At 32.1% G+C, this 6,138-nt stretch overlaps 1 pseudogene; it reads right to left on the bottom strand.

Moving 5' to 3' along the window:
- Positions 1-3,323: 3,323 nt before the first annotated feature.
- On the bottom strand, positions 3,324-5,184 carry LOC124927983 (annotated as a pseudogene).
- Positions 5,185-6,138: the final 954 nt, after the last annotated feature.

Genomic DNA, 6,138 nt, shown 5'->3' with positions numbered 1-6,138 from the left:
TATATACCGATATACCAAAATTTTAAAAATTTCATACATTTATCATACCAACAATTTTGATATATGTACCATAACCTTACATTTTTTGGTATACCAAAAAAATTGATATTTTCGATAATTTACGGGACGATATTTTCAATATACCGATAATATCAATAATTTTTCCACCTTATATATATAATTTGGAACAAATAGATTTATTAAAAAACATTAAATAATTATAACTAAAGTTTAAAAAAATATGAATTTTATTTATATTTTAAAGTAATTATATTTTAATTTTAAACATATAAATAATTATAAATCTAATTTATAAAAAAATATTTATTTATCAAAATATTTTATAGTTCAATGGTTTAAAAGCTAGGCAGATAATAAATATAACAAAATTAATACAAACTATATATATTATATAAACACAATCAAAATATTTAAAATAAAAAAGTTTAATTTAAAATATATTAAACATTTTTATGGCTTAAGGTATAATTTTAAATATATTAAGGCAATCTATTATAAAAAAAATGAAATTATCTTTCGGGAAATTTGATGAAATGACCCTCATAAGTGGCTTAATTCCAAAAAAGGCCCGCGCCTACTAATGTTTGCAAAATGGGCCTTTTTGCCCTGCGAAATGTCTATTTTGCCCCTGTAATTGCACTTACTCGAATTACACTTGCGCGTAATACACTTACGCGAATTACACTTACGCGAATTACACTTACGCGTATTACATTTACGCGAATTACACTTACGCGTATTACACTTACGCGAATTACACTTACGCGTAATATGTAATATGCGTACATTGAAAGACGCATATTACATATACGCGCATTATGTAATATGCGTCTTTCATACTATATAAAGCGCCTAATTTTGATCCTCATTTTAAATCTCCAATTTTTAGGGTTCCGATTCTCTCTCAAACCCTATCCCCTTCGATCCCGTTGCTCCTCTAAGGTAAGACATTCTCGTCTCAATGCATTCTTATGTATTTTAGGGTTTTGAATATTATCCAAGTGCTATTATGTTGGATGAGGATTTAGGATTTTAAGTAAATCTTACAAGTTTATCTATATAAATGACAATCAACTCACATGGGTTTGTACTTCATTGATCTATGGAAGCAGAAGTTAAGCATTTCGACGGATATGGAGAATCCGACGGAGCTTAACACTGTCAACATCGGTAGAGGATTCGCTAGCGTAGGCAGATTGATGGATGGAGTAGGCAGAAAGTCAGATTGGACGATGAACCATGAATTCAATGCTCATTTATATTAAAACATGCTCTTTCATTTTGTCTTCCATCTTCCATTGATGATGAACCTATTCCTATTTTGATCTTCTAGAAGGTGCATCCATATATTTTCTGCCAAATTTTCCTTTTGCTGCAATTAAGTAAATAACTTAACATATGGATTAATTACTATGGTACACATTTTCCATTTCCTGGTTTTTTGAAATAAATATAATTTTTAGTTTGTTTGAACATTATTTTCCATTATTGCAGGAGATTCTTGATGGAATTGAGTTTGCTAGGGTGACTCCAAATCAACCTGGGGTTCTATGCGTGCAGTAATGGGATACCCATAACCTTTTGACTTGAAATATGTTGCTATTCGAATCATTTACTTGAGATATCATGTTGGCTGCTCGTAGATCTGAAACATTATTTTCTGAATTTGGTCAAAACATGCCCTTCTGTAGAATTTTAACTTTTGATTTCGTTTGTATATTAAGGTTCGAGGTTTTGATTTGCTGACATGGATATATCTTTCATCTTCTTCTGGTAGGTCGGGAAGACGTCATTGATGAATCAATAAGAATCATGTGGTACCCTACATTCTGATAATGATTTCTTTTGTTGAAGTTCTTTGATGTATTTCTTTGTCTAGTGTTTTATTTATTGCTTCGACTCTGTAAGTATGTGAATCGTAAGTTTAGCAATCAGTATAAGGCTACCATTGGAGCTGATTTCCTTAGTAAAGAAGTTCAGCAATATAAAGTTTGAAGACAGAGCCTTCACTTTGCAGGTCAGCTTTATTCACTATTAGATTTTGATTGGATTATTTAATTGGTATGTAATGTCAGCACTAGATTTTTTTTTTCAAGATCCTTAAACACATTAAAAAAATGTATTTGGTGGTCACAAAAGGATAATGAGGTTAAATTTTGTGCCATTTTCTTTAGGGTTTAACAACGGGATTCAAACACCTAATGATTTGCAATGAACAAAATGTTTATGTTGAATATGCCAATATGGTCCTATATACTTGATATAATGGCTAGATGATAATTTATATTCATTTTTCATTCTTTAATAAGTTGAACATGGAAATGTCAGTTTGGTGATGAACTAAATGTCTCACTTCTACTTCCAATTTTCATTACACAAGTTGTTATATATTTAATTTCTCAATATTCTTAGTATAGTAATCAATCCCTGCAGATATGGAACACAGTAGGACAAGAAAGGTTCCAAAGCCTTGGCGTGGCTTTTTATCGAGGGGCTGATTGCTGAGAACGTCTATGATGTTAATGTGATGAAGTCGTTTTTGCTTCAGGTACTAACTATTTTGGTTAAAAAAATCATAAATTTACTGAACTAACTATTTTGTTAGTTTTTTGGGGTCTTTTAGGCTAGCCCACATGACCCTGAGAACTTTACATTTGTGGTCCTATGACAACATAACTAAACTAAACCAATTATTTGATGGGGAATTCTCATTTTTCAGTAAATCCAAGTATTGGTTTGGTTGACTATATTTTCTTTTGAACCTAGTTGCTTCATTCACTCCCAAAGAAATTCAGAAGAATAAATGGGCATATAACTTGGACAAGCTAAAAAATTGTATTTTTATATAAGAAAAAAGGAATTTGTTCGAAACCTTAATCCTTCTAGATGGAAAGCTGCATAATAACAGAAGTCTACGAAAAATTAATAGATAGCTGCTTAATATTATTGTTAGGCTGAGGAGAGGCACTGTGAGATTCTTGGTCGACTAATGTGCACTGCCAAAATTGTTGCCAAGCAGGAAGGCCTTGAAGATGGCTTTAGAGTTGTGATTAATGATGGACTAGCAGAATGTAAATCAACACCATCATGTCCATCTCCTTGGGGGACGTCAAATGAACTGGCCACCAGGCTAAGACTTTATGAAGTTACTTATTAGATGTGTGAACTCATAAAACACTGACCGACCAAGTAATTTATGTCATATGATATTTGTAATAATAACATTGTTAAAAATGTTACATTAGACAGTCATAATGTGAGATAATGGTCATCTGATTTGTGATCTTTTGTTAAAAATGTTACTATGACAGTGATATCTTTTCTTTAAGCTTGTGGCTTAATTCTATTTTCTTGTTTGCCTTTATATTTTCCAGAATGACTGGTTTGAGATCATTTCTACATATTTTTTGCTTTTTAAGTGGAAGTACTAAAAGAAACCAGATTAATTTTGACCCTTAAATTAGTATGAGATATTTTTCTCAAATTCACACATAAACAACAGTCATAGAATAAAATAAACATGCATCTGTGCAGTGTAGTCCAAGAGGCACAATCAATAATAAAGAAGTCAAACATATATATAATTAATTAACTACTTTGTAGTGATCATAGTTATACATCCCCACAATTTTATTACTGTATTTCGAGTAAGATAGATTGAGTCTTTCTCATGTTGAAAGCATTGACTGCAGTGGCGTTGTCTGATATTGTATGCAGATGGTTAAACTGATCAATTGTCAAGTCTAAACATGTAAACGAATGCGGGGAGATCGTTACATCTATTTTCGTGTCTATGTTATCAAACACACTCTGGATTGGAGCCAACTGCACATTGCAACGAACTTATATAGGGCTGAAATCCTCCTTAAATCTGTTGTTCCAGATTATGTGTTCCATTATGTACCACCTTCGCAAAATATGTTGACTCTTCATTGAGATCATATAAAAAAATAGAGTATCACTTTGATATAAACACCATCATTGGTGTAATAGTATTATAGTAGACAAGAGTCAAATAAAACATATGCACCTTTTATCATTGGAGTTAACAAACAGAGGTGCATAACTGACCATTGACACAACATCATTGCATTCAAGTATCAAAGGCGAGCAAACAAAAGTTAAAAATCCGAAAAAGCAAAGAAGATATATAATTGCCTCCTTGTTCATTTTTTGTATATTAGTGGAAAAAAACTATATTTACATATAACCAAGTATTATCATCTATAGTATTATCATCTATAGGCAAGCTTTTAATGATCTTTTTTTAGAATTATATAAAAAAAAAACTGTTCTTTTCTACACCAATAAGGAATCCAGCTTCAGCTAATGCTGTTAGAAGGCTTCCTTGACCAACATCTTTTCCTGTCATAGCGTATTCACTAACGAAAGCCTGAAATAATAGAGTCGGCATCAGAACCATCTAAATGTTTCTTGCAACAATTATCTTTTTGTTAATATATATTTATGGAATTAAGTAAATATAAGACAAGATTTAGCGCATACCTTTGGGCCATTTCGTGATGTTTGATCAAACTTATAAGTCTTAGAGAAGACATCATCTGCATTGTTATAAATTTGTTGAGAAAATCAATCTATTAACAGGAAGGAAGATTGTAAGAATATTCAGTTCAAATTCTAATCTATACAAAATTACTTATCTTACATGAAAATCATAAAAATCATCTGGATGATCCAATGGTTGAGAAGAACCGTCACAGATTGTGATTATCTGGATGTCTGGATAGGCGTGTTTTATGGCAGAATAGAACTGGAGGTAATTCCCTAAAACAACATAGGTTTTTGCAATTTAAAATAGATTATGCATTTCATTTCAGAATTTTGCCATTTGATGGTTTCACATTCGCAGATCATTGAATACTAACATATTTTATTACTATTCATAAAATATGGATCTTTTTCAATAAAAAAATATCATTGAATAGTAACAAAGTCTTCATTCCCAATAGCAACATATTTCAAGTCAAAAGGTTATGGGTGCCCCATTGCTGCACGCATAGAACCCCAGGTTGATTTGGAGTCACCCCTAGCAAACTCAATTCCATCAAGAATCTCCTGCAATAATGGAAAATAATGTTCAAACAAATTGAAAATTATGTTTATTTCAAAAAACCAGGAAATGGAAAATGTGTACCATAGTAATTAATCCATATGTTAAGTTATTTACTTAATTGCAGCAAAAGGAAAATTTGGCAGAAAATATATGGATGCACCTTCTAGAATATCAAAATAGGAATAGGTTCATCATCAATGGAAGATGGAAGACAAAATGAAATAGCATGTTTTTAATATAAATGAGCATTGAATTCATGGTTCATCGTCCAATCTGACTTTCTGCCTACTCCATCCATCAATCTGCCTACGCTAGCGAATCCTCTACCGATGTTGAGAGTGTTAAGCTCCGTCGGATTCTCCATATCCGTCGAAATGTTTAACTTCTACTTCCATAGATCAATTAAGTATAAACCCATGTGTTGTTGATTGTCATTTACATAGATAAACTTGTAAAATTTACTTAAAACCCTAAATCCTCATCCAACATAATAGCACTTGGATAATATTTAAAATCTTAGAATACATAAGAAGGCATTGAGACGAGAATGTCTTACCTTAGCGGAGCAGCGGGATCGAAGGAGATAGGGTTTGAGAGAGAGTCGGAACCCTAAAAATTGAAGATTTAAAATGAGGGTCAAAATTAGGCGCTTTATATAGTATGAAAGACGCATATTACATAATGCGCGTATATGTAATATGCGTCTTTCAATGTACGCATATTACATATTACGCGTAAGTGTAATTCGCGTAAGTGTAATACGCGTAAGTGTAATACGCGTAAGTGTAATTCGCGTAAGTGTAATTCGCGTAAGTGTAATACGCGTAAGTGTAATTCGCGTAAGTGTATTACGCGTAAGTGTAATTCGAGTAAGTGCAATTACAGGGGTAAAATGGACATTTCGCAGGGCAAAAAGGCCCATTTTGCAAACATTAGCAGACGCGGGCCTTTTTTTGAATTAAGCCACTTATGAGGGCTATTTCATCAAATTTCCCTATCTTTCTATCTAAAACTAAAATATAAGGACACTTAAACATTAGGCA

Source organism: Impatiens glandulifera, chromosome 1 (genome assembly GCF_907164915.1).
Source record: "Impatiens glandulifera chromosome 1, dImpGla2.1, whole genome shotgun sequence".
NCBI lineage: Eukaryota > Viridiplantae > Streptophyta > Magnoliopsida > Ericales > Balsaminaceae > Impatiens > Impatiens glandulifera.
Note: the sequence above shows the minus strand (reverse complement) of the source record. Positions and strands in the feature narration are given on the sequence as shown.